We start from the raw sequence: 14,851 nt of genomic DNA, 5'->3' as shown, positions 1-14,851 counted from the left end.
CTAGAACATGATGCATTTCCATGGTTAGGTCGAGTTTTCTCAGGCCCTGTGCCTGGTGCTTGACTTTAAATGCCTCTATTTGATTAAAATAAATTCCGAAATCAGGTTTCAGGGCTGGTGCAATGATAGCAATTAGTGCTTATATAGCACTTTTTGATTTATGTAACTTTTTAACCTTCTCTCATTTTTACAAAGTTCATGACAGGTAAGTGTATAGCTTGATTACGTGTGTTAAGTCACTTCAGTCGTGTCCGCCTCTTTGTGACCCTATGGACTGTAAGCCACCAGCTCCTCTGTCCATGGGATTCTCTAGGCAAGAATACTCAAGTGGGTTGCCATTTCCTTCTCCAATACCTTGATTATAGTTGAAAATAGCATGAAAGAGAAGAAAGGTCTATGTAACGTTGCTCTTGCTTAGTTCTATGTTTTCCTGCTCGTTATGCACACCAATTGCTTTGTTCTTTCTTGCATTGTTTTATTTTTATTTATTTTATTTTATTTTTTTACTTTACAATACTGTATTGGTTTTGCCATACATTGACATGAATCCACCACAGGTGTACATGAGTTCCCAACCCTGAACCTCCCTCCCACCACCCTCCCCATATCATCTCTCTGGGTCATCCCAGTGCGCCAGTCCCAAGCATCCTGTATCCTGTATTGAACCTAGACTAGTGATTCGTTTCTTACATGATAGTATACATGTTTCAATGCCATTCTCCCAAATCATCTCACCCTCTCCCTCTCCCACAGAATCCAAAAGTCTGTTCTTTACATCTGTGTCTCTTTTGCTGTCTTGCATTGTTTTAGAAAGGGAGAATCTGGGTGTCTTCGCTGGTGTTTTCATTTTTAAAATGGCCCACGAGAATATTGAAAACTACACATCAGAATTCATTCAGGCAGGCAAAAATGACGTAGTAAAGAGCTTGGCTGATAACTTCCACAGAGGCAGGCTTGGGAGGGATGGTGTGAAGGGTGAAGAGCTGGTGGGAAGGCTTCTAAAGAGCAGCCTCAGGTCCGTGCGCTGGCACCATCCGCTATTGAGTTATCACGGCGTCTGCTCAGCCAGCTAAGTACAAATTAATCTCTCGTGGCTGACCAATTACACACAGCCTTTTGTGAGCAAACAAGTTAAAAGAAACGCATTAGGTAAAGCAAGGGCTAGCAGCTCTTGGAGTGAGAGAATGGGTGGGCCTGCAGTGTCAGAAGGCATTTGATTTCACAGCTGTCATCCAGCTAAGCTTATCAGAAGGTCTGAAATTGACTATATCACATCACGTGTGTGGACACATATTCATTACTTAGGTAAACACACACCCTTGTGCACCTGGGACGGTGCCAGGTTACAACTGTAGTCCTTGGATAATTATTAATAGCACGCCCTTTCACTCTCAGATGAGTCTTGGATTAGACAATGAATTATATGGTTCCTTTAATTACAAGCACATAGCATGTCTCTGTGTATAATAAAGAACACATGATTTATAATATTGGCAGAGTCTTAATAGGGCTCTGGTTAAGGTATGCCTTTTGTTTGTTTGTTTTCTCCAGTAATAAAAATCAACGTTGTATCCTGGAAAAATCTGGCCTTTGGAAAAAGCCAACCTATATCCTATTAGAGAGAGTGATGGGGTCTGGTAGTTAAGACACATGGTCCAAACCTGACCATCTGGGTTCCAATCCCAGCTCTGCCACTTACCAGCTGTGACTACTTGGGCAAGTTACTTAATCTCTCTGTGTTTATTCTCTGACCCGTAAAAAGGATATCGAGGTACCTACCTTATAAGGTTGAAATGAGGATCAGAGGAGTTAATAATTAATGCGCCTGCAACAATGACTAACGTTAACTAAGCCCTTAGTAAATATTTGCTATTATTTTAGTCTCAGCTTTAGTGTTCAGCAGCTTGGCCATTGGGATGGAGCGCTCTGAACCATGGTTCCCTGTAAAGTGAGCTTACTGATTTCTGCCTCTTGGAAACACAGTGAGCATCCATTGGGATCGGGTGTGTGAAGAGTTTAATGTGGTACCCAGTTGTCAATGATGTCTCAACCAATGGGATGAGAAGAATCTCTGATAGCTCATGGAGCGCATCTCTCCTCTAGTTTGCTTGTTTCTTGCAAAATTTAAAGTTGTTTTCAGTCAGGCTGTGAAGCCCATAAGTAAATTTCCCAAGGGTTGTCTCTGTCATCTGAATGATGGAGAGAGAGCATAAGCCTGGGAGTGACTGCAATGGGGGTAGTAAAGAGTTTTGAAAGTGACCTGAATTTTTACAGGCTTTTTAGATCACCAAATGCTAAATACCCTGAAAGCATTAATTGTTTAGTCGTGTCTGACTCTTTGTGACCCCCTGGACTGTAGCCCCCCAGGCTTCTCTGTCCATGGAATTCTCTAGGCAAGAATACTGGAGTGGGTTCCATTCCCTTCTCCAGGGAATCTTCCCCACCCAAGGATCAAACCTGGGTTCTCCTGCATTGCAGGCAGATTCTTTACCATATGAGCCACCAGGGAAGCTAAAGAACGTTGTGAAGGTTTTCTTTTTGTTTGCTTTAATCTTTCCCTCCCCCTTCCTAATTGCCCTTTACTCCTCCAGTATCTACAAGTAATTTCAGTTTCCAATAATGTTTCTATTTCAGTCAGTTCAGTTCAGTCACTCAGTCGTGTCTGCCTCTCTGCGACTCCATGGACTGCAGCACACCAGGTTTTCCTGCCCATCACCAACTCCCGGAGCTTGCTCAAACTCATGTCCATTGAGTCGGTGACGCCATGCAGCCATCTCATCCTCATCCTGTCATTCCCTTCTCCTCCCACCTTCAATCTTTCCCAGCATCAGGGTCTTTTCCAGTGAGTTAGTTCTTCCCATCAGGTGGCCAAAGTATTGGAGTTTCAGCTACAGCATCAGTCCTTACAATGAATATTCAGGACTGATTTCCTTTAGGATGGACTGGTCGGATCTCCTTGCAGTCCAAGGGACTCTCAAGAGTCTTCTCCAGCACTACAATTCAAAAGCATCCATTCTTCAGCACTCAGGTTTCTTTATAGTCCAACTCTCACATCCATTAATGACTATTGGAAAGACCATAGCTTTGACTAGATAGATATTTGTTGGCAAAGTAATGTCTCTGCTTTTCAATATGCTGTCTAGGTTGGTCATAACTTTTCTTCCAAGGAGCAGGCACCTTTTAATTTCCTGGCTGCAATCACCATCTGCAGTGATTTTGGAACCCAAGAAAATAAAGTCTGTCACTGTTTCCATTGTTTGCCATGAAGTGATGGGACCAGATGCCATGATCTTCGTTTTCTGAATGTTGAGTTTTAAGCCAACTTTTTCACTCTCCTCTTTCACTTTCATCAAGAGGCTCTTTAGTTCCTCTTCTCTTTCTACCATAAGGGTGGTGTCATCTGCATATCTGAGGTTATTGATATTTCTCTCAGAAATCTTGATTCCAGCATGTGCTTCATCCAGCCCAGCATTTCTCATGATGTACTCTGCATATAAGTTAAGTAAGCAGGGTGAGAATATTCAGCCTTGACGTACTCCTTTTCCTATTTGGAACAGTCTATTGTTCCATGTCCAGTTCTAACTGTTGCTTCTTGACCTGCATACAGATTTCTCAGGAGGCAGGCAAGGTGGTCTGGTGTTCTCATCTCTTTAAGACTTTTCCAGAGTTTGTTGTGATCCACACAAAGGTTTTGGAGTAGTCAATAAAGCAAAAGTAGATGTTTTTCTGGAACTCTCTTGCTTTTTCGATGATCCGATTTGATCTCTGGTTCCTCTGCCTTTTCTAAAACCAGCTTGAACATCTGGAAGTTCATGGTTCACATACTGTTGAAACCTGGCTTGGAGAATTTTGAGCATTACTTTACTAACATATGAGACGAGTGCAATTGTGCGGTAGTTTGAACGTTCTTTGGCATTGCCTTTCTTCGGGATTGGAATGAAAACTGACATTTTCCAGTCCTGTGGCCACTGCTGAGTTTTCCAAATTTGCTGGCATATTGAGTGCAGCACTTTCACAGCATCATCTTTTAGGATTTGAAATAGCTCAATTGGAATTCCATCACCTCCACTAGCTTTGTTTGTAGTGATGCTTCCTAAGGCCAACTTGACTTTGCATTCCAGGATGTCTGGCTCTAGGTGAGTGATCACACCATCGTGGTTATCTGGGTCATGAAGCTCTTTTTTGTACAGTCCTTCTGTGTATTCTTGCCACCTCTTCTTAATATCTTCTGCTTCTGTTAGGTCCATACCCTTTCTGTCATTTATTGTGCCCATATTTGCATGAAATATTCCCTTGGTACCTCTAATTTTCTTGAAGAGATCTCTAGTCTTTCCCATTCTGTTGATTTCCTCTATTTCTTTGCATTGATCACTGAGAAAGGCTTTCTTATCTCTCCTTGCTATTCTTTGAAACTCTGCATTCAAATGGGTATATCTTTCCTTTTCTCCTTTGCCTTTCACTTCTCTTCTTTTCACAGCTATTTGTAAGGCCTCTTCAGACAACCATTTTGCCTTTTTGCATTTCTTTTTCTTAGGGATAATCTTGATCACTGCCTCCCGTACAATGTCACGGAACCTCCATCTATAGTTCTTCAAGCACTCTATCAGATCTAATCCCTTGAATCTATTTGTCACTTCCACTGTATAATTGTAAGGGATTTGATTTAGGTCATACCTGAATGGTCTAGTGGTTTTCCCTACTTTCTTCAATTTAAGTCTGAATTTGGCAATAAGGAGTTCATGATCTGAGCCACAGTCAGCTCCCAGTCTTGTTTTTGCTGACTGTATAGAGCTTCACCATCTTTAGCTGCAAAGAATATAATCAATCTGATTTCAGTGTTGACCATTTGGTGATGTCCATGTGTAGAGTCTTCTCTTGTATTGTTGGAAGAGGGTGTTGGCTATGATCAGTGCATTTTCTTGGCAAAACTCTATTAGCCTTTGCTGTGCTTCATTCTGTACTCCAAGGCCAAATTTGCCTGTTACTCCATGTATTTCTTGAGTTCCTTGCATTCCAGTCCCTATAATGAAAAGGACATCTTTTTTTGATATTAGTTCTAGAAGGTCTTATAGGTCTTCATAGAACCATTCAACTTCACCTTCTTCAGCATTACTGGTTGGGGCATAGACTTGGATTATTGTGATATTGAATAGTTTGCCTTGGAAACAAACAAAGATCATTTTGTTGTTTCTGAGATTGGATCCAAGCTCTGCATTTTGGACTCTCTTGTTGACTATGATGGCTACTCCATTTCTTCAAAGGGATTCTTGCCCACAGTAGTAGATATAATGGTCTTCTGAGTTTAATTCATCCATTTCAGTCTGCTGTTTCCTAAAAGGTTGATGTTCACTCTTGCCATCTCCTGTTTGACCACTTCCAATTTGCCTTGATTCATGGACCTAAAATTCCAGGTTCTATGCAATATTGCTCTTTACATCATCAGAATTTACTTCCTTCACTGGTTACATCCACAGCTGGATGTTGTTTTTGCTTTGGCTCTATCTCTTCATTCTTTCTGGAGTTATTTCTCCACTGATCTCCAGTAGCATATTGGGCACCTACCGACCTGGGGAGTTCATCTTTTCAGTGTCCTATCTTTTTGCCTTTTCACATTGTTCATGGGGTTCTCAAGGCAAGAATACTGAATTGGTTACCATTCCCTTCTCTAGTGGACCAAGTTTTGTCAGGACTCTCCACCATGACCTGTCTTGGGTGGCCCTACAGCGCATGGCTCATAGTTTCATTGCGTTAGCCAAGGCTGTGGTCCATGTGATCAGATTGGTTAGTTTTCTGTGATTGTGGTTTCCATTCTATCTGCCTTCTGATGGAGAAGGATATGAGGCTTATGGAAGCTTCCTGATGGGAGAGACTGACTGAGGGGGAAACTGGGTCTTGTTCTGATGGGCAGGGCCATGCTCAGTAAATCTTTAATCCAGTTGTCTGTTGATGGACGGGGCTGTGTTCTCTCCCTGTTATTTGACCTGAGGCCAAAAATGGTGGAGGTAATGAAGATAATGGTGACCTCCTTCCAAAGGTACCATGTGTGCACTACTACACTCAGTGCCCCCAACCCTGCAGCAGGCCGCCACCACCCCACGCGTCTGCCGGAGACTCCTAGACACTCACGGGCAAGTCTGGGTCAGTCTCTTGTGGGGTCACTGCTCCTTTCTTCTGAGTCCTGGTGCACATAAGGTTTTCTTTGTGCCCTCCAAGAGTCTGTTTCCCAGTCTTGTGTAAGTTCTGGCAGCTCTATGGTGGTGTTAATGGCGAGCTCCTCCAAGAGGACTTGGTCTTCTGCACCCAGAGCCCCTGCAGCAGTCCAGTGCTGACGCGTACCTCCACAGGAGACACTCAAACACAGTTAAGTCATAACAGAAATGAAACATGCTCAAGACTGCAAAGAGAAATCTATATGATAGCTTGCATTACAAAGGAGGGCATGTTTAAAATACTGCATTTCCTTTTGGTTTCTGTGGGAAAAACAGCACCTAACTAAGAGTTTCATCAGTAAGAGCAACCTTTGAGAAAATGAGTAGTCATTGATTAATATGATAAACTTGATTTTTAAAACTAGCTTTTTTCACTCAATATCCAAACAAGTGAGTTTTTACTTACTGCATATCATCCAATCATCTTTCGTTTGATTTATTTATTCAACAAAGACTTACTTAGTGTTTACTCTGTGCCAGGCAGTCTGCCATGTTCAGAGGGTGCAAGTGTGAAAAAAAGCTGTGTCTGTCCTCACAGAGTGTACCATCTACCTAGTGTACCCACAACATACTTGTCATTGGCACACATTCCTGAAACATGAAATGTCTTGAAACACACAAGTAAAAGACAAAGACTGAGAAGGAAATTCAGGGAAGGAATCAGTATTACTGATCTAGAAATAAACAAAAACTTTATATCAGTTTTGCAAGAAGATAAAGCAGGAATTTTGAGACCAGATCAGGCAAACAGACTAGGGAATTGCAACAACCATCTCATGTTAAAGTTGCCAGATGACTCTTGTTCTAATTAATGGTCTCATATCTAGCCTGAGCCCAAATCTGTGTTGCGTTTCCACCTCATTTGACTTAGACAGATTTTGATGGGATGAATTAGTGCCTTGTATACCATCTACCTGTTTAAGAGAATGCTTGTGTGTGTGCTCAGTCACAGTCATGTGAGACTCTTTGTGACACCCAGGCAATAGCCTGCCAGGCTCCTCTGTCCGTGGGATTTTCCCAGCAAGAATACTGGAGTTGGTTGCCATTTCCTCCTCCAGGGGCTCTTCCCAACTCAGGAATTGTATCCACATCTCCTGCATTGCAGACAAATTCTTTACCGTCTGAGCCACCAGGGAAGCCCAAGATAATGCCTACTTACATTAGATAGAAAATGGTTATAGATTATAAAAGCTTGTGATCAGAGGCCATTAAAATTGTGTTCTTCTGATACAAGTGATACAATGATGAAGTTGAAAATGTCTGGGGAGAAATGTGCATGAAAAGTCATCATCAAAATAATCACCCAAATCTGCTGCCAGATATCATTAGTTACTGACATTTTCCAGGATGGTTGAAGAGGAAGTTCATTGGTATTACCTGGCCCCTTGATGAAAAGGTGGTTCCTGGGCCCAGCCCCTTCCCCCTCCAACTAAATGAAGATTTCTAGAGGAAGGGTCTGGGAATCTTCAGTTTTAACAACTTGGGTGGATTCCCATGCATATTGAAGCTTGAGAACCATTAAGTTAATCCATTTTACCAAGAAAGAATGTAAGCATAAACCTCAGAAAATTGTCTCCCTGAGGAATGGGCACAGCAATAATACAGTAGGAAAGAAAAAAAGAAAACTAATAAAGCATCTCTTTGAGAAAATACAGAGGAATCTTGGAATATGTGAGATTTTCACGATGAAATCTATATTTACAAAGAATCGCTGGACCAAATGCTTTGTAGGTTTTTGAGAAGTCCAAGATAACTTTGCTAATGTTTGAGGTTGACAAGAGCCCAAATATATTTGCCAGAAGCAGACTGCCCCCTCAAATTTAACCTAGCATTTTTAAGGAAGTGCAACCCATGTGTTCATGATAGACCTGCCTGAAATTCATCAAAATGTAACTTTTGTAACAATGACTTGGTAGCCCTGTAGTATTTCAACATCTTTTGTTCCCCGCTTAGAAACTGAAAGTTGCCTTTGGTCAAGGACTAACTAACCCCAAACAGGCTTGAGATGATTCTAAAACACAAGCCCCACAAGTATCTGTGAGTCTCCTGCAGACTCTGGGCACTCTATTTAGAGCTGGAACCTCACCTTCAAATATCCACTTGCCTTACAAAAAAAGAAGGCATTTAATAACAGCAGCCTGACATCCTGAAAGAGCATTGGGCTGGGAGAAAGCGCATGTTTTCTCTTGGGTTTCCACCAATTAGCTGTGTGGCTTTGGGCAGATATTATAACTTCTCTGATCCTCTGTTTTCTTCAGGTTTAAATGAGAGGATTAAACTCTATAACCTTTGGGGCTAAAGTATTTTTCTGTCTAAAGTATTGTAACCATTACTGCAACTGCTGCCTAGAAGCTTTCGCGTTTTGGTTGCCCTATCTGTTTATTGCCTTTGCAAACACAATGCATCGCTGTGTCTTTGGCTTCCTGCCAGGGAAGACAAGCCAATTTGATCGTGTTGCTCCTGGATGTCAAAACATTCTCGTCTGACCATGCCACAGAAGAAGTTTGTCGAAAGTGTGACTGACTGACATGATGACTGATTGGCTGATAACGGCGGCTGACAGTGATTGATCGAGTGTGAAATTATCTGCTCTCATTACTTCTGAAATTGAATTCAGATTGGTTCTATTGGAGGGTTTCCATGGAGACCATAACCTGCCGTAGCAGTTGTTTGTGGATGTGGTGGCTTATTGTGATCAATACCTGTTTCCTGTGCTGGTCTGAAGAAATTATTAGTGATTGTAGTCAGGTAGAAAGAAGCAGCCATCTATAAAGGGAAAAAAAAAACCTCTCGGGTTTTAATGCTACATAAAATGCGGGCTTTGTTCAGGGTTATGCTTTGGCCAACTAGTAGGTGATACCTTCACTAATTCACTGCTCTTAAATTGTTATTAGAGGATTTGCTTTTGAAAAAGAATTATAGGATTTTTTTCCTCTTTGAAGAAGATGGAATAGTAGACAAATGTTCATATTCATTTTTAAAAATGTGGTGTAGTAACAACAAACATTTAATCAAATCACACTCTTGTGACTACAGAGACAGGACTGGTCCCTCAGGCTTTTCCTGGGTTGTTTCTGTGAATGAAAAAGTCATTAAACTGTTTCACAGACTTGCCTTATTGATCTCTTAGAATGGCATGCTACGTCTGCTCTTAAGGAAAGCCTTTCCTAACTGCCCCCATCAGAGTTAATTACTGCTTCCTCTCTGTTCACGTGGCACTCTTCCATCCTGTGTTACAGTGTTCATCTTGGACCTTACGACTACATCCCCTCATACTCTAGATTATGACTTCCTTGAGGACAGGTTCATTTTCTTTTTTCTCTTTATATCATCCTCAGCATCTTGTGGAGTCCCTGATACATCACAGGGGCTCAATAAATGCTAGCTGAACTGAATGAACTGGGTTTGCATTGCAAGCTCATCTCTTTTGAGACCAGTGTTTAACAGGATTCCCATACAGTGAGGTGATGGAACCTGTGCCTGGTGGTTCGGTGGCTTTGTTTCCTGTCCCATAGCTGTGTCTGTGCCAGAGAGGGTTGCTAGGAAATCTTGTGTTATAAGAGGTTCATGTTCTATCTAAAGCTTTCCATATACATGAGTAGATTTTTTGTGTTTTGTCTGTGTTAGGTCTTAGTTGCAGTGTGCAGGCTTCTATCTAGTTGTGGCACATGGCCTCCAGAATGCAGTCTCTGTAGGTGGGGCCTGCAGACTTCATTGCCTTGAGGCATATGGGATCTATTCCACAACTAGGGATAGAACCTGTGTCCCCTGCATGGGAAGGCAGGTTGTTAACCAATGGACCACAAGGAAAGTTCCCATGAATAATTTAATAATTTACTACAGCTTGTAGAACAGCACTGACCATACTGAGATGATAATGGGAGGATACCTAATAAGGATCAAATTTTATGCTTAGCTACATTTGTTTATTGTTTCTATTGGACTCTGCTTCAACTTACCCTCTCCCCCCACATTTGGCTCATTAGTTGAATGCACCTTTGGAGGAATCCACTATTAAGAGCAACTAAGGTATTGGAACATTTACCTTATGCCTGGTGTTACGCTTAGTCCTTGAAATCTTTTCCATTTCTTTCTCACAGCGATCATTGTCCCATTTTGAAGAGAAAAGAACTAAAACACAGAATGATTAAGTAATTTTTCTAAGGTTACACAACCTGGAAGTGGTAAAGCCTAGGGTCTGGCTCCAAACCCTGCTCTTGAAATTTATGATGTTATGTCTTGGTAAAAGAGTTTCAGCATTTAGTTACTCAGCCACCTGCATCAAAATATGCAGAATCACACAGAGTAATCCTGCTGCTGCTAAGTCGTTTCAGTCGTGTCCGACTCTGTGCGACCCCATAGACGGCAGCCCACTAGGCTCCCCTGTCCCTGGGATTTTCCAGGCAAGAATACTGGAGTGGGTTGCCATTGCCTTCTCCAATGCATGAAAGTGAAAACTGAAAGTGAAGTCATTCAGTCGTGTCAGACTCTTAGCAACACCATGGACTGCAGCCTTCCAGGCTCCTCCGTCCATGGGACCCTCCAGGCAAAAGTACTGGAGTGGGGTGCCATTCCTACCAAAGTCAAAATCACCTCCCATGTTTGTTAAAAATACAGATAACTCCAGATCTGCTGACTCACACTCTTGACTAAGGCCAGTGAATCTGCTCTAAGATGTTTTATTCTGTTCTGAGCTTCAGAAGATTTGATACTAGTTTGTGTTCTTGTTTTGAGAGGAGGAGGGACAAGAGATTTCAATACCACAACTTTATATTCTCTGCTCTAAGGTAGATACACTCCTTGAGACTTGGAAGTGAAAGACAAGACTCTAGGGATTTTTGTTTCTTTGTACTGCTTAACTCTAGAAATAACCATCGGTGATAACATGAAAACAATTTTAAAGAGAATTACCAGACTTTTCTGATAAAATGAGTGTTTAATGGAACAGTCTGAGAACTCATTCAAGGCATTCATTAAAAGTCATGTCCTAGTTAAGACTTGACTAGTTAAGGACTAGTTAAAGACATGTCCTAGTTAAGGGCTCAGCCAATGGTGTTAGCACTGCAGGGAGTATTGTGGGGCACATTTCATAAGAACCCTTAGGCAACATGCCCATGGCTTACCCTTGAACTTGATGGCCTTCCCCTAGATCTTCCTGAAGTACACATCCAGCTCTGTACTCTTTCCCTCACTGTAGTAAATGCAAATGGAGAAGGAAGTGGAAACCCACTCCAGTGTTCTTGCCTGGAGAATCCCAGGGACAGAGGAGCCTGGTGGGCTGCCATCTGTGAGGTCGCACAGAGCCGGACACGACTGAGCGACTTAGCAGCAGCAGCAGTACATGCAAACCAATGGCAGTATGTCACATCCAGTAGTAGCAAGACAAAGCTCTGCCTCCTCTAGAGGGCTCTTGATCTTCGTTTTATTTTTGCTGATGCTCTTCTGTGTCTCATCCGTGTCCAGCCATCTTTCCTATCTTTCTAGCAGAGTTTTGCCCTCTTAGCAAGAATTCTCCCTGCCAGGTGCTGCATCCAAGGAGAAATTCCCCACGTGAAAGTTTTAAAAGGCTTATATCTCTGGGATTAATTCAGTCCTTGTTTTCTGTTGCTAGTTACCTTTCTGTGCCTGGTTTCATAAACCGCTCTGAAGGGCAAAGACTGTTTCTTTTAAGTTCTTCTATTCTTTACCCCATCCCTCACTCCAGGAACGGGCACTGCCGTCACCACATGCCAAGGCTGCCATTACCTCTTGTTTCTTTCTTTCTCCCATGCCCCTGTTTTATTGAGATATAAGTGACATACAACACTGTATAAGTTTAAGGTATACAACGTAATGATTTGAGATATATATATATATTGCTGAAGGAAATGGCAACCGATTCCAGTATTCTTGCCTGGGAAATGCTACGGGCAGAGGAGCCTGGAGGGCTATAGTCCATGGGTGCAAAGAGTTGGACATGACTCAGTGACTGAACACACATATATTGTGGAATGATCACCACAGTAGGTTTAGTTGACATCCATTACCTCACATACTTAGTAGCATTTCCTTTTTTTTTTTTTTTGCAGGTTGGAGGTATTTTCTGCCTTCTACTATTGGACTATTTATAAGACAAATGAATGCTTGTAGGTTAATGGATTTTCCCATCTCCTCTTCCCCAACTTTGTTTCCCTAGTCTCCTAGAAAGGCTTCTGTTCTTGTATGCGTAGCCACCTTCTGTGGGCAGAGTCATAATCCTATCTTGATGTAATTGGTATTGGCATTTTGTATGTTATCTAAACTATTTTTTAATGATATCTTCTAGTGATTCGGACAGCTGTCATAAGGCTTACCTTCCGTGGCCTTTCAAGGTCACCGGGAGACCTCTGTTTTTTTCCAGAAGCTAGTCATAGTTGCAAAGCCTCCAGGTGGTTGGCCACAGGGGTCCAGCGACCTCCTCGTTGTCCAGGAAGGCTTCTGGCGACTTCAGCTGTGTGGTTCGGGCCGGATCCTTCGGACTCTTAAGTGAAACAGTCAGAAAATGACTTAACGTATTTTGCCACATGAAGCACATTTAACTGCCACTTGATTCTCTGTACTCTTTGGCTACCATTGTGTGGGGAAGTAAAAAATCCTTTTTAATTTTATTCAGTTTAAAAAATAAAAAAAGGAAAGGAGAGAAAAAAGTCTACGCATTGTCAAAATATTTGCTTAATCTTGCAGATTTGGGAAGTTGTGTAGCTGCTTGCTCTGACAGACCAGAACAATGGTCATTAAATGAAAAGCAGATGCAATAAAGTGCGCAGTAAAAGCCTTCTATTACGGGCTGTAAGGGGAAAAAAAGAGTTGTTAACAGAACACAGTAAGCGTTATGGAATAAATCAGAACAAAACCATTCCCAATTACTGTACAAAGATAATTAAAGTCTACAACGCTAATTAAGGTCTGTTTATATCTATTTCTGTTTGTGTACAAACATATGCACATAGTTAAATATTTTTGATTGTTTTTTATGCGATACTAACTTCAGAGTTGAATCTCTCTGAATTTAACTTTTGTTTTCCTATCACCAGGAAGTAGTCTCCAGAAATTGAAACTCCAGCTTTCCCTCCTTGATTTTACTTTATTTTTCTTGGCTAACTTAAGAAAATTCTTCAACTATATAACACTACTTCCTTGAGTGTGTTTTTTTGGGTCTGCTGTGTTTTAGGTGGGATCAGCTAGGTTTCCCCACCACTATCACCACCATTTTTCTATTTTTTTAAAATATAAATTTATTTTAATTGGAGGTTAATTACTTTACAATATTGTATTGGTTTTGCCATACATCAACATGAATCCGCCACAGGTATACACGTGTTCCCCATCCTGAACCCCCCTCCCTCCTCTCTCCCCTTACCGTTCCTCTGGGTCATCCCAGTGGACCAGCCCCAAGCATGCAGTATCATGCATCGAACCTGGACTGGTGATTCGTTTCATATATGATATTATACATGTTTCAATGCCATTCTCCCAAATCATCCCACCCTCTCCCTCTCCCACAGAGTTCAAACGACTGTTCTATACATCTGTGTCTCTTTTGCTGTCTTGCATACAGGGTTATCATTACCGTCTTTCTAAATTCCATATATATGCATTAGTATACTGTATTGGTGTTTTTCTTTCTGGCTTACTTCACTCTGTATAATAGGCTCCAGTTTCATCCACCTCATTAGAACTGATTCAAATATATTCTTTTTAATGGCTGAGTAATACTCCATTGTGTATATGTACCACAGCTTTCTTATCCATTCATCTGCTGATGGACATCTAGGTTGCTTCCATATCCTGGCTATTATAAACAGTGCTGTGATGAACATTGGGGTACACATGTCTCTTTCAATTCTGGTTTCTTTGGTGTATACCCAGCAGTGGGATTGCTGGGTCATAAGGCAGTTCTATTTCCAGTTTATTTAAGGAATCTCCACACTATTCTCCATAGTGGCTGTACTAGTTTGCACCATTTTTCAAAGAAAATGAATTTTTCTTTGAACTTGACCCATATGCCAAATTATATTCACACGTTAGCATTACATAGGATTACAAAATATCCTTTGGATATGAATCTCAAGAAGACTCAAACTTGAAGAATGAGAAATTGATAAATAATCCTCCCTACTGGCAGTTCCCCAGGCTTTTCTTCACAGGCTATAAATATCACATAAATATTCCCTGAACTGTAAGCTGTAATTTTTTGGATGGATGTCAATGCTTTTTAAGAGGGAACAACAATGAGCTATAATTATCATTCAAAAGTGATCAGCTAAACAATTGGAAAGGCAGTAGCTTTCAACAAAGGTCCAGGAATAGCCTCTGTATATACTTCACTTGACTCAACCTTGGGAATTAGGAAGAAACTTAATTCCACCTGGATGTTGATATTCTTTTGAAAATCACTTGATACCAACCAACAGATCACCAATCATGTTTTTCAAAGAAAACGATTTCTTCTCCCTTTTCTCTTTCCCCTTCTTTCACTCCTTACAAATTCACCTACTTTATGTATTTTCCCCCTAAGTTGCAGTCCACCCAAGATTTAATATAGTTGCATTTCTTGCTTTTAAGACCAAACAAAACAAGAAGGACCTGTCTGTGTTTCAGAACTGTAGCAGTCTTTAAAGAGC

This window comes from Oryx dammah, unplaced genomic scaffold (genome assembly GCF_014754425.2).
Source record: "Oryx dammah isolate SB20612 unplaced genomic scaffold, SCBI_Odam_1.1 HiC_scaffold_26, whole genome shotgun sequence".
NCBI lineage: Eukaryota > Metazoa > Chordata > Mammalia > Artiodactyla > Bovidae > Oryx > Oryx dammah.
This window is presented reverse-complemented; position numbering follows the sequence as displayed.